The 19,601-nt window shown below is 41.1% G+C and overlaps 1 protein-coding gene across 2 annotated transcripts in view; it reads left to right on the top strand.

Moving 5' to 3' along the window:
- The window catches only part of ZNF385D (zinc finger protein 385D), a 496,219-nt gene that overhangs the window by 21,325 nt on the left and 455,293 nt on the right, over positions 1 to 19,601 (top strand). The gene's annotated exons all lie outside the window — the stretch shown is intronic.

Raw genomic sequence — 19,601 nt, 5'->3', positions numbered from 1 at the left:
TTTAGTAGTATTTATATTTAAAATCTGAAATAATTTAGCACTCAAACACCAGCATCTGTAATGTGTTACTACGCTGGTTCACAAACAAATGCTTCTTTATTCTTGAATTGTTAAAAAAATAAACAAAAATGCAGTCACATTAAAATAGTACCGCATCTTGTGCATAGGAAAATGGGAAGCCCTCTTTCTTTCTTCATCTCCCCCCAAATGTGCAGTAATGATAATATACCAACATATGATTGGGTTCTCTCCAGAGCAAACAACTAAAACATGCTAGATTGAGCGACAGATTTGCAAATAGAACTGGATGACTGGCACAAAATGGGTGTTAACTTAAAGTGAACCTAAAGCCACAAAAAAAAAAAAAATGAGATAAACTCACCTGGGGCTTCCCTCAGCCCCCTGCAGCCGATCGGTGCCCTCGCAGCTCCGCTCCGATGCCTCTGCACCCGCCGGCGAACACTTCCGGTTTGGCCGTCACCGGCCGACAGGCATGGGAACGCGAGTGATTGTTCGTGTTCCCAGCCTGTATATCACCCCCTATGTTGCTATTGCGGCCTCCTGGCCGCAATAGCAACAGCGGCATAGGGGGCGATATACAGGCTGGGAACACGAACAATCACTCGCGTTCCCATGCCTGTCGGCCGGTGACGGCCAAACCGGAAGTGTTCGCCGGCGGGTGCAGAGGCATCGGAGCGGAGCTGCGAGGGCACCGATTGGCTGCAGGGGGCTGAGGGAAGCCCCAGGTGAGTTCATCACATTTTTTTTTGTGGCTTTAGGTTCACTTTAAGGCATGCCACTAAGACTTCAATGATTAGGGATACAGCACTTAAACTAGCTAGCCACCGGGTGGCATCAAATTCAGTAGAGGTTGCACAAGACATCTGAACTTTTCTTCATTGCTTTGTGCTGTCAACTGGTCTTATGGTTCTATATTTTTATTACCACTTTTTTATGAAATAAGTTAAACATTTGATATTTTAGCATTTTGATACAATCATTTAAGCCTCTGCACAGCAAGCTGGAACTCTAGTAGCAATTAAAAACAAATGGTTACAATGCTATTATAGATGCTGGCTGTTGAATTGTGTGTTTATAACAGGTTGGCATCAATTATTTAGAAGATAATTTCATATTTTGATTCAGTTTTCCCCTTTGCCCTGGTCCATTTTAAATGTTCCAGGCCAAGAAAAGGCAGTAGTGTTTCCGGATCATGTTTATGTATACCGTAGTTTCCTCTTTGCATAGTTGTTTTTTTATTGCAAGTATGGATATATTGAGGAATTTTGTTCTCAGACAATAGTCTCAGTCAATAGTTTTAAAGTGATCCTGATGCCAAATAATGATATGTAGTACAGAATTTCAAAGATCAAAGATTAAAGGAGTCATCAGGCATATTTAAACAAAATAAACGCTACTTTCCGGGGGCTTCCTCCAGCCTCAAGCTCCCAGCATGTCAGTAGTTCTGCGCCTGCGCAGTCCGCTCCGGCCCACGTGGAGGTGATTGACAGCGCCGCTTGCGCAGGCGCAGTACATAGTGACCTCTAGGTCGCTCTGACATCATTGCCGGGGACCGGGACGGAGCTGCGGTGAACAGCTGACGGCAGAGTTGCGGCGAGGGACATGCTGGGAGCTTGGGACAGGAGGAAGCCCCTGGTAAGTAGCGTTTATTGTGTTTAAATATGCCCGATGACTCCTTTAAGTACAGATTTTTCTGGAATCCCTGAAATTTGTAATGATATTACTTTAAGGGGTAAAATCTTCACATTTTATGTTGAAGAACATCCCATTAAATTGTTGCGCACAGTGTTTAAAGGGACTCTGTGACAACATTTTCAGCCTTATTTCTTCTATCCTATAAGCTACTATACCTGTTCTAATGTGGTCTGTCTTACTGCAGCCTTTTCTAGTTGCACGGTGGCTGTATTATCTCTGTTACATAATCTAATCTTCTTTCCTCTGACGGCTTTGTTGGGCTCAGGCAGAAATGTGCTGTCTGCTGTTATAGGCAAAAGCTATACACACCCTCTCCACGCCCCCTGCAGGCTCTGCATGAGTCACAGACTGAGCTTCTCTGAGCCTATCACAAGCCATGTCTTTTGTTTGTAAACACTGCCTAAAACTGGCAATTACAAGCCAGGATTGCAGCAGGGAGTGGCAAAAACAGCACAGAGGGACTCAGGAGAGCATAATGAATAGAATGGTATGCTTTTTATTGTAAGAATTTTAGAGTACAGATTCTCTTTAACAGTATGGTGTACCCCTCTCCATCTTTACTTCTGAAAGACTGGGTGTTTCTGGAAAGATATTTTTACACCCAATCATGTTGCTAACCTTTACGTCACTTGTTGGAAGTGCTACTACTTCTTTAGCATTATCCAACTTTCTGGAACATACAGTACTGTCATTAAATTCAAAATGGGCATTTTCATACAATACAGTTTCTTCAGCATTTTTATATTTTATCTTTGCCCTATTGTTAAGTAAGTATAGGGTTTCAGTAATTTGGAAATTCTCACGTTCGGTTTATTTACATTTTACACAGCATTCCAACTTTTTGGGGGAAACAGGGTTGTAGTTCTGCTGTGATAAGCTAAGCATGTTAAGCCAAGCATATAATACATACAGCCCAAGCTAAAAAAGAATTACTTTCATTTGGATTACCATAATGATTATGACAGGTAGCTGTAACCTATACTGGAGTAACTAATGTTTCTAACCTTATTTGCAAAGGTGCCAGAATATATCTCCTCCAACACATGGCAGCCCTCTAGTGCCTAAACTGCATATGGAATTAAGTCAGAGAATAGATCCATGCCTGTTGGCGTTTTTAAACTCAGTCAGCGTTACTTTTAAAAAGTAATTATTTACATATTTCAGCATTCAGGTATTGTTTGTACAATTTTATGAGGAGAACGTTTTTTTTTGTTCTTGTTGAAACATTCGCCCACATACAGAAAACCCTTAGTGATAGGATTGGAATTGTTGATTGCAAAATGCTGTCATTCTGAATTGTTTTTGTTTTCTTTGTTTCATTCTAAATGAAATAAATTGCTTACAAAAAGGATCTTCTTGACTCAAAACAAACCTCATTCAATGAGAACTGTGAAGATTTAATTGGATTGCACACATCTGGTTGCAATGTATAAAACACCTTCTCGAAGTTTGATAGGTTGATATTCACCATCACCAGGACATACTTTTATTATGTATTGTATTTATATAGTGCTGATATCTCCTGCAGCAGTTTACAAAGTACATACTCAGGTCACTAATTGTCCTTATGAGGTGCTTGCAACCTAATTCCCTCCATTGTCATAGCCCAGTGTCCTTATCGTAATCGAATCATTTTTATTTGGGTGGAGTGGGAAAAGGGGGGTTATAAGGTTTGGGGAGAGGGGGTAGAGAAATCGTTATAATCAGTATGTGTTTTATTGGATTGTCTAAGGGGGAACTCCACACAGATGTGGAGAAAACATATAAACTGCATCCAGTTATTTTCCTAGCAATATTCAAACAGTTACTGCAATAAGTCAGGGCAGCTCCATCCCTGGAGTTATTTAAAGAGAACCCAAGCCAGTGCCATAACTTAAAAAAACAACAACTACCTAACCCAGTGATTGGGGTGAGCCAGTTAGGTAGTGCTGCTCCTGCACCCCCAGGTCACAACGCTGCATCTCCACTCTGTGCTTCTCATCACAGAGCACAGAGAGGAAGGGAAGCAGTGAGGAGAGGTGGAGAAGGGCTGGGGAGAGGCAGTACAGAGCACATAGAGGCGCGTAATGTCTGAGAGGGCATTCTGCAGGTGTTCCTCTCTTGAAAAGAACATCCCTTCCATCCTCAAGATGCTGACAAGAGCAGGAAGGACACAAAGATATGTAATTAAATGACTAACATACCTCTGTGCCCCAATCATTGTAAATATTCCATCTCGAGTACACTTTAAGTCCAGGCTACCTGTTCATTCTAGAAGTTAACTTTTTCTTCTGTAACATAATCCACCCTGCCACAAATTACTTGTCTGTGACAATGCTGTACCTTTTGAGTCCTGAAAGTACTGTAAGTGTTTTACAAATGCTGTTACTGTTGAGGTGTTGTATATAATTTGCTGCATTCCAATAGAAAAATAAACAGAGAATAAACATTTACCACAAGGGGGCGCATGGATCAAAAGTTACTTAATTTGCAACTTCATCTTCCCTGGATTGCTTCCTTTGTTTCCAGGTTAAGTTTACATTTTGCTTCTGGGAACTTCATCTAAAATTAAGCTTGATTTTTATCAATTGCACAAAAAAGTGGATGCGAATCATCAGGGCAAAGTAACAAAATACTTTTGTTACAAATTACTTTTGTTACAAATTACTTGAAATTCTTTTGAGAAAATTCATTTCATTTAACTTCTGTCTAGTGACTATGATGTTTCTTTAGGAGTATGTGTTCTTTGACCTTTGAACACAATTGGCACAATCCAGTTCACTTTTCCTCCTAAGTTTTCTCCGAGGAGATCATTTTTCATTTTCTGTTCAAAATACCTTTTGCAATCTGCAATTGAAAGAGTACCAAAAAATTAGGTGATAAAGTACTGTCCAAATTATTTTGAGTATATTCTTGCCCACTGGTGCCTTAAAGCGGACCTGAACTCAGAACTTCCTCTCTGTTCTAAAAGATAAGCAACAGGATAATAACCTTTACAGAAAAACATTTCTTTGTTGCAGCTGATGCAAAGCCTACAATAAATCTGCAGTGTTTTACTGCCTGCATTCATGGAAGCAGACATATTGTTAAGATCCTGTGCTTTTAGTAATGAGCTTATCTGATTGCAGTCAGGTGACACAGGGGAGAGATCAAATTACAACTTGTGATCAGACACAGATGAGGGGGAATTAGGCAGGCTAAACTCTCTAAATACATACAGGGTGCATTTTTCTAGGTTTTTCTTCTGTCCTGTGCGAGAGTTCAGGTCCACTTTAAAATGCATTTTATGTATAAGGTGAAAATATTGAAGCAGGGCATCTGGAGTCTACGAGCGCCACATAGCACCTGAATTTGGCGCGCCTATAGCAGCAATACTATCATCCGCTGCTCACACTCGGTTAACTCAGGGATTCAGTGATTGCTGGACCCTTGCTACAACTCGGAGGGGGTATTGTTGTTAACACCACCTGGAATTTCACTGGCAGCAAGGAGAGCTCAACCTGCGCCAAAGTGACTGGGCAGTGAAACCGAAAAGCATGCGAAATTATCACCTAGGAGAAAACTTAGGAGAAAGTGAATTGAATCAGGCCCAATTTCTTTTTATAACATATATGATATTTTTACAAGCTAAATATGCTTTGCTTACAATAAAACTGTTAGCTATAATAAAAGTTTGCAGCTTTTTAGCTCTTTGTAAAATTTTGTAATTGAACCCAATTTTATTGAAAGGATCTAGTTAACCGGTTCAGCACCGCAGTGCCGAAAATCTCATGCATCCGAGCAACGTTCACCTCCCATTCATTCGCCTATAACTTTATTGCTACTTATCACAATGAATTGATCTATATCTTGTTTTTTCCGCCACTAATTAGGCTTTCTTTGGGTGCTACATTTTGCTAAGAATTATTTTTTCTAAATCCATTTTAACAGGAAGATTAAGAAAGAAATTTAAAAAATGTATTATTTCTCAGTTTTTGGCCATTGTAGTTTGAAATTAATATAAGCTACCGTAGTTAAAACGCATGTATTTTTTTTGCCCATCTGTGTCGGTTATTACACCGTTTAAACGATGTCCCTATTACAATTTATGGTGCCGATATTTCATTTAGAAATAAAGGTGCATTTTTTCAATTTGTGTCCATCACTATTTATAAGCTTATAATTTTAAACAATATAATAACATACTCTCTTGACATGCATATTTAAAAAGTTCAGACCCTTGGGTAACTATTTATGTTGTTTTTGTTTTGTTTTTTTATTGTATTTTTTTAATTTTTTTTTTAAATAAAATATGTATGTGGGTAATTTTTGGTGTGGGAGGGAAACTCCTAATTTTAAATGTAAAATAATAGAATTGTTTTAGTAAAAGTGTATGTGGGTGCAGTAAAAAAAAGTCCTGGATGCGAACAATCTCGCATCTAGGAACTAAAGTTCACAGAGAAGTTTCCTGGGGGCCAGAAATACCGCGCTCTCTCACTAGAAAGAGTCGGTTTTTCTGCGGGGAAATTAGATCGGTAAATGGGAATTATATTCCTATTCACTGATCGGGGGGCTAGCGGCGGGTGGCAGGTGTGCGCGCGGGAGCACGCCCGATCGCGCGCACCATGCGGCAGAAGCAGCAGTGCCTATCTGGACGAGGAAGCTCCTCCAGATAGGCCGAACGGGTTAAAGTGGACCCAAATTAAAAATACAAGATTTCAGAAATCAAATCTATTTTCTAAATTATAGTATAAATAGCAGCTTTTTTCAGCTGCATGATGACAAACATAAAATATTTTACATTTATTCCCTCCCTTCCTTCCATATTACAGAATCCGGCAGACTGGTGGAGTAGAAGGTGTCTGGCAAAGGAGGAATTGCTAATGGCTGCCACCTGTATAACCCTAGTTATGGAAAGAGAAGGGTGAAAAGCATACACTGAAATGCTCATAGGCTTGAAGGAGTGTTTATTTATCTTTGTAAATTGTCAGAGTGGTGCAACCAAATATTTTGAATTAAAAAAAATATTTGGTTTGGGTCCGCTTTAATTGTTTTTTGCAGCATTGACATTTTTTTTCTCTAGTTATCATGCATGAGATCCAGTGTAATAAAACTAACCTAGCATATACGGTAGTTATTTAAAAACCAAGGTCTAAACCAGCTACAGCGTAAAATGACCTTAGCAATCGTGATTGATAGATTTAGGGACACTGAGTCCTCTCTCCTCCCTTGATCCTTTCACTTGCTTTATAGGGCAGTAAAGCATTTTAATGAGAAAAGTAAACTTTTATTAACAAGCAGCACTAATAATATGCCTAGTACTCCATGGTGAACTTAGGCACATCAGTTACAATTCCAGACAGAAAAAAAAATTGTTAAAAGACCCCTCGCTCACATATTCTGTTGTGAATCACATATAAAAGCCTTTCACAAGGTCTGACAGGGTTTATGCCATGAAGCATGAACACTTTTAAAAGTAAATGTGAGCATGTTGAAGGTGGCGTGTAAAAAGAATATTTTTTGAAATATAGAGTATAGCTCCAATTTCATTCAAATATCTGACTCCATATGTCATTGCTAGAAAACCTTTTAGCAGTGCGATGTAGTAAATATCTCTTTTTAAAATTCCAGTTGTGATTTTCTAGATATGCTGATTCATGCTTCCATGCAGCAACAACGGTCCATAGTTTAGACAATGGAACAGCTTAAAATTGTAACATTGCCTCTTCTCTTCTGCAGAAAACTTTTCATTTAGGTAAGTAGGACTGTTCACTGCTAGAGGAATATCAGGATCCTAAATGTCTGTTCACAACCCTTTGGCTGACACACCCACAATAGTTGCATTCTAGTATAATTGTTCCCACCTGATCACGGGCGTGACTACAAATCATGGGGTCCCCCTGCAAACTTAAATTGGGCCCCTTAAAGAGACTCCGTAACAAAAATTGCATCCTGTTTTTTATCATCCTACAAGTTCCAAAAGCTATTCTAATGTGTTCTGGCTTACTGCAGCACTTTGTACTATCACAGTCTCTGTAATAAATCAATGTATCTTTCCCTTGTCAGACTTGTCAGCCTGTGTCTGGAAGGCTGCCAAGTTCTTCAGTGTTGTGGTTCTGCTATGCACTCCCCCCTCAGGGGGGAAAGAAACACACAAATGATCTTTTGAGATTCAAAAGGAAGGCTGTATACAGCCTGCTTGTGTATGGATGTATTTTCTATGTGTGGACATACTGTACATCAACCTACTTCCTGTTTTGGTGGCCATTTTGTTTGTTTATAAACAAACTTTTTAAAACTGTTTTTAACCACTTTTAATGCGGCGGGGAGCAGCGAAATTGTGACAGAGGGCAATAGGAGATGTCCCCTAACGCACTGGTATGTTTACTTTTGTGCGATTTTAACAATACAGATTCTCTTTAATGTCCACAATCCTTTTCTTTGCCACCACTTGGTGACTCTCACAGCCAAGGGGTCCATCTTACAAGGCTCATCTCATAAAACAAGTGTGGCCATCAGGATCTAAACACCCATAACATGGGTAGCCACAAAAACACCTGATCTGAAGTATCAGAGAGAGGAAAGGTTAGTAGTGTGTGTGTGTGTGTGTGTGGGGGGGGGGGGGGGGGCACACCTCTGGGCCCCCTGCAGTCGCTGATCCCCCTGTACCTGATATAGATAAAGCAAGGGGAATAAATAGACTACTTTAGAAATCTAGGTAACCTTGAGGGAATTGTTTTTACTTTTACTGTGAAAGTGAGGTAACTCTCTAAGTGATTATTAACTCAAACCATTGGATGCTCATTTTCTGAAAAAATTCCCATCAGGAAACTAGAGCTTTTCATCAGGCTAATAAGTGTCCATAGTAAGTTGTGAAAATATTGTGCACAATACTGACCATAAGCAGGCACTCCCATGTGAAGGGGCAATTAAGATGAATTTAAAGAGAACCAGAGAGGAACCTTCATTAAAAATAGAAAAAGCTTTTATACATACCTGGGGCTTCTTCCAGCCCCATAAGCCTGGATCGCTCCCACGCCGCCATCTTCCGCTTCCTGGATCCGCCGGTACCGGGCCCGTCACTTCCGGCGGACGTGGCCAATTGTCCGCATCACAGGGGCTCCCTCCATACCCGTACGCATGCGGCTTCGCAGTATGCAGCCTCACGCGTACTTATATGGAGGGAGCCCCCTGTGATGCGGACAATTGGCCGTGTCTGCCGGCCGACTGTCCGACTGGCGGTAATGACGGGACCCAGGCAGCGGAGGAAGGCGGCGTGGGAGCAATCCAAACGTATGGGGCTGGAGGAAGCCCCAGGTATGTATACTAGCTTTCCCCCAACGTCAAATGTTCTGTCATTTTTTTTTTAGAGTCGAGTTTAAAGTAAACCCGAACTGAGTAAAACTATTTAAAATAAACGCATGATGTACCTGCAAATGAATATTACATACTTACCTCGCCAGTTCCTCTCAGAATCTGCTTTTTTCTTATGATTCCTTCTATTTCTGACAAGATTGAACTGAAATATATCAGTTGATTTCAGTTATAACTGAAAGGACTGAAGGACAACTGAAATGGCCAACTGATGAGCAAGGTAATGCCCATGTTTCCTTATGGCTCAAGTGGGTGATGTTACAATTTAAAGAGAAACTCGGACCAAGAATTGAACTTTATCCCAATCAGTAGCTGATACCCAGGGCCGGATTTCCGCACAGGCCACCTAGGCCGGTTCCTAGGGCGGAAACCAGCCGACAAGAGAGCTGGGGCGGCTTTCGCACACTGTACACCCGGCAGCAGATCAGCTGTCTACTGTCTCTGCTACGAACTGCACGGAGGAAAGCGCCCCTCCCCTCCTTTCCTCTCCACTCTGACACTGAGGGAGGAGGGGCTGAGCAGAGAAGCAAGCCGCGAGATTCAGTTTCAGGAAGAAGAAGGGCGGCTACTCAGCACAGCAAAGGTATCTGTGCATGGTGGCAGAGCTGTGAGAGGGAAGGGAGGGAGTAGAAGTGTCTGCAGAACACTAGACTAGAATCACGCTGTGCCTGCCTTGTCCTGTGCAATGGGTGACAAGCTGGGAATGGGATCCCTCTCTCTCCCCCCTCCTTCTTCCTTCTCGGGAGCCTGTGACTCCTGAAGCTACTAACACAGGGCTGCCTGGTGATCCCCTCTGTCCTCCTGTAGCCTGGCTTCATATCTCTTCTCTCCATGCAGTCATTCCTTTTATCATTTTCATCAGGTTGAATTGTTTGCCTTCTCCTCCCCCCACAGTCATTTGTCTTTGCATGCCCTAGCACAGCTATTCACACTTGTTCCTTTTCTTATTGCACTTTTAGTCTTCTGAGATCAGTGGTTCACCCTGTTGTTTAAAGGATATTGAGGTTGATTCATGAAATGCTAATGCGCTAAGCCACGTGGGTTAAACCGGTGAACGCACGCAATCAGCGTAGCGAGCGCTCTTGGCTATGCGTGCTTCTTTGAAGTACAGTGCGATGGTATGTAGCACAACCATCATACTTTACTAGCGCGGCTGCTGCTACATTTAATGTAGCAGCGGCCGCACTAGTAAAGTATGACGGTGGTGCTACATACCATCGCACTGTACTTCAAAGAAGCACGCATAGCCAAGAGCGCTCGTTACGCTGATGGCGTGCGTTCACCGGTTTAACCCATGTGGCTTAGCGCATTAGCATTTCATGAATCAATCTAATTATATCTATGTTTGAGCACCAGCACTTTCTCCCTGCAGCTACTTTATATGGATAAACGCACTTTTTAAAGTTGACTACAAACGTATTACACTTGTTTTTATCTAATTGATGCAGCCTGATTAGTTTGCACAGCTCTTAGTACTTATGGGTTGTTGTTAAGGTGCGTACACACCTGTGACTGTCACCTGTCTGGAATCAAGACCTAATCCCCTTGGGTGACAATGCTGGGCTGGACTGTACAGATGCGGGTCAGCTGTGTAACTGACAAGGCATTCTGTTGTCATGTAGGGGGGTAGAGGGACAACAAAGCGGCACGTGAGTGACGTCACGCAGCAGGCAGGGGAGTGGCATGCATCTACTCCTACCATAGTCATAGTCTAATGTCCTACATTAATTATTATTATTATGTATTTATACAGCACTGACATCTTCTGCAGCACATTACAGAGTACATAGTCATGTCACTGACTGTCCACAGAGGAGCTCACACTCTAATCCTACCATAGTCATAGTGTAATGTCCTCCCATATTATTATTATGTATTTATATAGCACTGACATCTTCTGCAGCACATTACAGAGTACATAGTCATGTCACTGACTGTCCACAGAGGAGCTCACACTCTAATCCTACCATAGTCATAGTCTAATGTCCTACATTAATTATTATTATTATGAATTTATACAGCACTGACATCTTCTGCAGCACATTACAGAGTACATAGTCATGTCACTGACTGTCCACAGAGGAGCTCGCAGTCTAATCCTACCATAGTCATAGTCTAATGTCCTACCATATTATTATTATGTATTTATATAGCACTGACATCTTCTGCAGCACATTACAGAGTACATAGTCATGTCACTGACTGTCCTCAGAGGAGCTCACACTCTAATCCTGTCATAGTCTAAGATCCTACATTATTATTATTATTATTATTATTATGTATTTATATAGCACTGACATCTTCTGCAGCACATTACAGAGTACATAGTCATGTCACTGACTGTCCTCAGAGGAGATCACAATCTAATCCTGTCATAGTCTAATGTCCTACATTATTATTATGTATTTATATAGTGCTAACATCTTCTGCAGCACTTTAAAGGACCACTATCGTGAAAAAACTAGGCAGTTAATATCTGACAGAACCGACAGATTTTGGGCCAGTCCATCTCCTCATGGGCGATTCTCAGGGTTTTCTTTGTTTTCAGCAGCATTTCCTGAATTGCAAAGTTGCAAAGTCTAACTGACATAATAGTGTGCAAGTGATTAGGGAGGCCGGCTGGTATCTTACTATTTTGGCAGTTAAACTGCTGTTCAGGAAATGCTGTTGAAAACAAAGAAAACCCTGAGAATCCCCCATGAGGAGATGGAGTGGCCCAAAACCTGTCAGATTGTAACTGCCTACTTTTTTCGCGATAGTGGTCCCCATACACACACGTTGAATTTCTAATTTGATTCCCTGCAGATTTGTTCACTCTGATCAAATCAAATGGAAATCAATTCCTTTATTTTTGCTTGAATTTGACCAGAAATTGATCTAAAGTATCAATCAAACAGGATGCCTGGGTCGATTGGGGGTGGAACAGGAGTGGCAGATGATTGATAGGCCATAGCATTGCATTATATCAAACAGTGCAGCGTTGGGGTTCGATCAGTTTTCAGTAGATAACCTGCTGGAATCTATTAAAAATGAATGTGCTGTGTGTGGTAGGAATCAATTCCTTCTAAACTGATTCCTTTCAGAAAGGAGCCGATCGCTTTGGAACATTGGGTAGAAATCTATAGTTGTATGGCCAGCTTTACTCTAACCTGATACTTAATTTGAACCCTTTGCCCATAATTCTATTCTCAAATTCCTAGCCTCAACCTAAATTGCCAAAAGGCCTAGCTTTTAATCTTTCCTAAGCACTTTTTTTTTGTTTTTGTAAGTACCTAAACCTAATAACCTGATCTATTAGTATTTCTAACCTCCCCCCTTTTCAATGCACGAAACCCTATCCTAACCACGTTGTTGTCATGGGGCGGCTGGAGGTAATGGGCCTTGGGCGGTAAAAAGTACAAATCCGGCCCTGCTGATACCCCCTTTTACACGAGAAATCTATTCCTTTTCACAAACAGACCATCAGGGGACGCTGTATGGCTGATGTTGTGGTGAAACCCCTCCCACAAAGAAATTCTGAGTACGTACTCTTGGCAGTTACCTGTCTGTGAACCCTGTTGCATTGGGGGAAATAGCTGTTTCCAACTGCCAAAACAGCAAGCAGCAGCTACATCACCTGCCAACAGTAAAAATGTCACCATGTGATAAATGTCAGAATATAAATCAGGAATTTAAAATATTTTACAATGGGCAAACACTGACTATATCATTTATACATAATTATTGTAAAAATGAAGCACTTTTTCATTACATTATTTTCACTGGAGTTCCTCTTTAACAGTGTGCTGACCAGGAAGCTGGACATTAAACTGGTTGTGATAGGGATTAGATTGTGAGCTCCAATAAATACCAGTCAGTGACATGACTATGCACTCAGCTCTATATACATACACAACAATATTAACTGTGAAATTGAGCATTATAAATTGCACATGGCATTTTTGTCCAGGGCTCAGACAGTTATAGCTTCTTGCTTATTTTTTAAGTTATTGTTTTACCGCCTTTTCCTTGAGTTACTTCATACGCTTGCTGTCAGAAGAACTGTCAAATAATGAACAAAAACCTTGTATCAGAAGTTATCTGTGTTTAGATGGCCTTGATTAGTTATAATATGAGAGTCTATAAAATGTCGTAAAGATTTGTGATTGTGTATTGGATGGTCAGCCAGTGAGAACATGATGATGGTGTCACAAGAATAATGGTTATAGTTTGGTCAGAGGCACTATATAGCATGGAGATGGATGGATTGTAGGTTTGGCATTAGTGACGTGACCTCAGCTTTGATCAGATTTGAAAGTGCTTGGCTTGAAATATTGAAGAAATGGTTGTCTAAACTATCAATACCAAACTTTTGGCGGCCACATGTTTAATTTACGCACCACCCATAGGGGGAGACCCTCAGGTACCCTGAACAATATTTATACACAAACTTCAAACCCGAGAGTCTTCATGTGCTTCAATAATTTTAATTTACAGCCTGAAAAACTTTGTACAAAACATGGTTCACACTACATCTAAAATTCTAAATGGGCCCACATATGTCCAGACATGATTGGATATACCAATTGATTCGCATAGGGTTTATGCTGGGTGATCGATGTGGTATTTTACCATGATGAGGACAGTGGGAAATAAATAGCGCTCACATGTATCAGCATTGGTTTTAGAATTTTAGATGTAGTGTGAACCATGTTTTGTACAAAGTTTTCCAGGCTGTAAATTAAAATTATTGAAGCACATGAAGACTCTCGGGTTTGAAGTTTGTGTATGGAAATGGTTGTCTAAGACAGTGATGGAAGTTTGGAGTAACATTTTTAAGGTGCCATTGATAAAGATAAAGCAGCTCTCATCATGGTAAAAAGCAGATGTTAGGTTTATTAGGCAGTAAAAATAATTGCATAAAAGTAATATGAAAACAAATAAGAGAGGTTTCATGTGCATCGGGCCAATCAAGAAAAGTGTGCAAACCTTAAGCTCAATAATTAAATGTTACCTCCATTAGGTAAAAGTACATGAGGTGGATATATCTTTGGTTTCTTCATTGCCACCATAAACTCCATGGCCTTTCAACTTTGACAGTCCCTCCTCAGTCTTGGAGCCTTGCCTGTTTTTAAAGCTCCAACATGCACAGGACACTGAGGACACTCTCAGCAGAGGCTCCTGCACACAGCTGTGGGGGAGTGTGTACGAAGAAGACGTGTGGACAGAGCATGTGCCCTTTAGGAATGAATGAAGGTGGGGGGGCAATGCTCCAAGTTGGAGGTTGAAGCCGGTGAAGCTGAGGGGCCACAACATTTATGGGGGCACTGAACAAGACCCAGGTGTAGTTGCCGGGTGCATTTTTTAAATTTTCATTTCAGGTGTACTTTAGGCCATTTTTGTTTGAAAAAAGACAAAGTCATCAACATTGAACAGAAGAAATGAATGTATTACTGCAAATGGAGACCACAGCTCTGAATTGGATTGAATAATTGAAAAAATGTGGCCTCACATAATTTAAAAGTCATCATTTATTGGAGACATTTTATGCAATTATTTTACAAACATTATATATATATATATATATATATATTTATCCCCCCCCCCCCAGTATTTCTGCACCAAGCAGCACTGGTATAATGTGACGTTGAACGAGGTGATGGCTGATTTCTCTGAAATCATGTTTTCATTATGATTATTATTATCCATCTCATACCTTTTTTTAATTGCGTTATTATTCTATACCCCAAGGATTTGCTTTCATATAAAAGCATCACTCTCTTCATTTAAGGCTTGAATAGCTATGAATATGAATTCACGCTCCCTTCCCCCGCTATATACTTCTACATGGAAAGGTAATAATTGACATTTTATTCGGAGGAAACCGGTGCTTATGATTTATGATATACAGAACCATAACCTGAATGGCCACACTGTATAGTTCACAATACAAATGCTAAAAATGTCATTAAAATGTGAAATAATCTTTTGAAAAACTTTGTAGCTTGAATGCGTGTGAACGTATATATTAACATTCGCTATTTAGTTCACTTTTATCACGCAAAAAAAGGTTAATTCAGAGCTTTGAAATTCATGGAATGTCAAGTGAGGCGTCTTAAAAGGGTCTTTGGAAAATACAAAAAAAAAAAACCTCTCTGAAGCTTTAAATTGCTCTTTTCTTTGGAGTGTCAGGAGGGTCTGTAGTATTTTTGTATGAAGGGCTTATGAAGCTTTTCATGTTTTAAATTGCTAGAGTTAAGCCTTTTAGCTTTGTCTTGCCAGTTGGCTGTTTATTGTTTTGCTTTTACTCAGAACAAACAATCATTGTCTTAAAGCCAATGGGTACTGTTTAAAAAAGAAAAAGTCAGATACTCACCTAAGGAGAGGGAAGGCTCGGTCCTAAGCCTTCCCTCTCCTCTCCCGGTGCCCTCGGTGCTGCGCTGGCTCCCCCATTCGCGTCCGCCGCCGCAGGGACTTCGGAGGTCTTCGGGAGCACTTGGGCTTCTGAAGACGGGCCGCTCCATACTACGTACGCGCGAGCGCGTCATAGAGCGCGCTCGCGCATGCGTAGTATGGAGCGGCTGCGTCACCGGGAGCCCGAGTGCTCCCGAAGGCTTCCGAAAACTCCCTTCGGCATGCGGAAGTGGCAGTATTTGACCGAACTGGTCGAATACTGCCACGGGGGATCCTGCGCGGGACCGGGCACCGGGAGAGGAGAGGGAAGGCTCATTAGGACCGAGCCTTCCCTCTCCTTAGGTGAGTATCTGACTTTCTCTTTTTTTAACGGTAAACATTCACTTTAGTTCTAAAGGTCTAAAGTCAAAGCTTAATCCTGCGGGTGGCACTGTGGGGAATGAACACTGTGTAGACACCTTGCTCAGTTATACTCAAGTGACGAGTACTGTTACTATGGAGTGGCCGCTTGTACATTGAAAATTCTCAGTTGAGGTGGCCCTGAATGGCCACTTCAGCTTAATTCCATCTATCATGTGTTTAAGGCCTTATATATGCCTCATGTTTATAACACTTGGATGTGCTCTTTCTTTTGTTCCACATGGACATAAGTAAGTCATCAACATACTGTGCTAAGGTCTGTAGAATATCTTGAAGGACCATTTAGCAGGCAGCTACTCCTCAACATGTCCTGAGCAGCTATTGTTTTCTTTCTTTTTATTGTTCAGCTCAAATGTTCATACCACGGGCTAATCCAACTGTTGGGTAATTGTTTAGGTCTTTACTCATGCGTTTCTATTTCATGTTTATTTCCATTTCTTAGAACATTTAAACTGTATTGTTACTCTTCCCTGACTTTGTTTCAGGAGCAAAAATTCCTTTCCCATACTGTTTGCTGACAAAGTAAGGATAGAATGATGACACAAATTGTGTCTAAGCACTGTTAGTTCTTGGGGGTGACACTAAAAGAAGTTGATTTTCCTCTTTTTTTAATTGATTTATAAAGTGCCAACATATTCAGTGGCGCTGTACAAAGTCCTTATGATTGCCTTGGCCAAAAAATGAGGATTACGCATAGGTGTTTCATATTGTTGTTGGCTTCTGCTTCAACCGTCAGGACAGTTGGATTGCTTTTGCCTGACCAAGATTTACATTTTGTTATAGTGTCAGCATTGCTCACTTATCCTCTCCTTCCCTTCTCCATAGAATAGAACACTAGGCCTACAAGGAAGTTGAGTAGCATGTCTGGATGATTCTTGTTCCTAAACTGTCTCCAGTTATTTCATCTAACATACGTTGCAATAGTGTACCTGTAATACAACACTGATGCTAAACAAGTTCATGAGAACATATATTTAATGGAATAAAATGCAATAAAAACAATACTGTGCCGTGGTTAAGTATGTTATTTTACCCTGTCCTCAAGGCTCTTGAACAGTACATTTTTTGCTGGTATCTGCAAGCATTCACAGGTGGGGAGCTGATTAAATACCTCTATGGATTTCCACAAAACATGCACATTTGGTGGGCCCTGAGGACAGGGTACTGACCTGGAACACCTTCATGGCCATGTGGCTTATTCAGATAGCTGGCCTTGAGCAGAAGAATAGTGAAACTTATGAATCAATTTGAAGAGTGCCCTTTCTTTGTGCTTCCTTCCTTGTAGTACAATTGATAAATAACTCCCCAAGGGTGAAACATTTTCTTTCAAAAATGCTTTGTTAAGGGTAATTGAACGTGCATGGTAATCAGGGTATATGTCCAGGTGTGATACTTAGCCTCCATCTTTTGACCTCCTGTGATATGATGCTTTCCCCTTACATGACCACTCCCCTGTCCTCAGCATTAATGGGAAAAAGAAGATGAGATAGACATGTGTATGTACAGTGCCTAGCACACAAATAACTATGATGTGTTCCTTTTTTTCTTTCTCTGCCTAAAAGAGTTAAATATCAGGTATGTAAGTGGCTGACTCAGTCCTGACTCAGACAGGAAGTGACTACAGTGTGACCCTCACTGATTAGAAATTCCAACTATAAAACACTTTACTAGCAGAAAAAGGCTTTTGAGAGCAAGAAAGAGATAAAAAGGGGAATTTCTTATCAGTGAGGGTCACACTGTAGTAACTTCCTGTCTGAGTCAGGACTGAGTCAGCCACTTACATACCTGATATTTAACTCTTTCAGGCAGAGAGAAAAAAAAAGAACACAGCCTAGTTATTTGTGTGCTAGGCACTGTACATACACATGTCTATCTCATCATGTTACACGTCAATTCGGCTATTCTTTAATGCCAATTAGTTCACACTGCCATGCTAGTCTTACCGCAGCCCACAGCTTTTTTTATGTACTGTAGTGGGGTGACCGACTCCCTCCCCTCCCTGACCTGTTTTATTATACTGGGATTGCGGTGCTGCTGCAGGGGAGCAATCAGACTAGCAGAGCAGTGCTGAACTAGTCATCATTAGCCTTTTTGTTTATTTTTTATTGTTAGGGTGGCTGTAGATTGATAAAGATCATAGCTATAATTTTATTGGATGGAGCATCCAGAACCCTATTTCATTTCCATTAACCATATATCACCATGGTTTGTAGCAAATAAAACAAGTATTTATTCCCGCTCTTGGCTTATCTGTTAATTAAATAGTAGCGAGGACACTTTCACATCCTGTGTTATTACATGTCATTTCTCATTTGGGTTAACCTTACAATTGCAGAATTGCCCATCTCTATTCATGATTAAAAAATGTCTAGCCTGTGAAAAACTATGATTTGCTCTGCTGCTAGTAATCTTATCTTACAGAGCTGGACTGTTTAGAACATTACTTTCAAAACTCTGCGGCTGTCACAGATATTCCAATGAAACAGGAGCATTACATGCCTTCTTTCCTGTCGTGCTCTTTCACTGTGCTTTCACAGCAGTTATGGATCAGCCCTTTGCATCTGCGCAATTCATGCTTCTCTTAAAGTGACCCGAGAGTAAACAAGATCAACATAATCTAATCATGACATAATAAAGTACATAATCAGACATGGCATACTGTCAAAACTGAATGCCACATTTTCAGTAGTTTCAGAGCTTGAAAAAAAAGGGCGTAACTTATTTACTGTTTATATAGCGCTGGCATCTTCAATAGAGAATATAGTCTTGGCCCTGACAGTCCATCAGTGGGGCTCACAGTCTCTTCCCTACCACAGTCATATATCGTTCATAATCTAAGGACATTTCTTGGGGAAGGGGGGATGTAACCAGACTGCCCTGAGGAAACCTGCAGAAACACAGTGATAACATACAAGCTCTATGCAAATAGTGACCTAGCCCAGATTCAAACCAGGGACCTGGAGCTGTAAGGCAATATTACTGTACGTTATGCCACCATGCCAAGTAATAGTAAACTGAAACGGAAGTGAGTAGGGTAGAATAAGTTATTTGTGGGTCAGTAATGCCATCCATCACCAGTATAGAGACTTGAAAGTTCGTGGAGAGAGACTTCTCGATGCTCTTAGCAGCATACTGTATTTTTTGGACCATAAGATCCACATTTTTTCTCCCAAAAGTGGGGGGAAAACTAAAGTCAGTGTGTCTTATGGTGTGAATACAGGGAGTCCACGACTTACCAAAACCCACCAATACAGAGACAGGGACTCCTTGTTCTTTGCTCCGCTAAAGTATTGGGATTGGTGGAGCACAGGAGGGGAAGGTGTCAAAGAGGCACGAGGGTGACATAATGAGGCGCAGGGGGGCAAAAGAGGGACAAGGGGGATATAATGAGGCAGAAGTAAGGACACAAAAGGTACAAGAGGGACACAAGGAGGACATAACAAGGTGCATGGGAGGCACAAGAGGTACAAGAGGGATATAATGTGGCAGACGGGAGACACAAATGGCACAAGGGAGGCACAGAAGAAACAAGGGGAACATAACAAGAAATAAGGGGGTACAAAGGGGGCATAATAAGGCACAAGGGGGGCACAAAAGGTTACAAGGGGTACATAATAATTGGTGGGAAGAGGGGCTCCACAAGACACCCCGTGGATGCACCAGGTTTAGGGATGAAGTCCTGATCCTAGCAGGTAACAGTACTTGTGCGTGCATACACATCTTTAGACTATTATATGGAC

Source organism: Hyperolius riggenbachi, chromosome 5 (assembly GCF_040937935.1).
Source record: "Hyperolius riggenbachi isolate aHypRig1 chromosome 5, aHypRig1.pri, whole genome shotgun sequence".
NCBI classification, from domain to species: domain Eukaryota; kingdom Metazoa; phylum Chordata; class Amphibia; order Anura; family Hyperoliidae; genus Hyperolius; species Hyperolius riggenbachi.
This window is presented reverse-complemented; position numbering and strand designations above follow the sequence as displayed.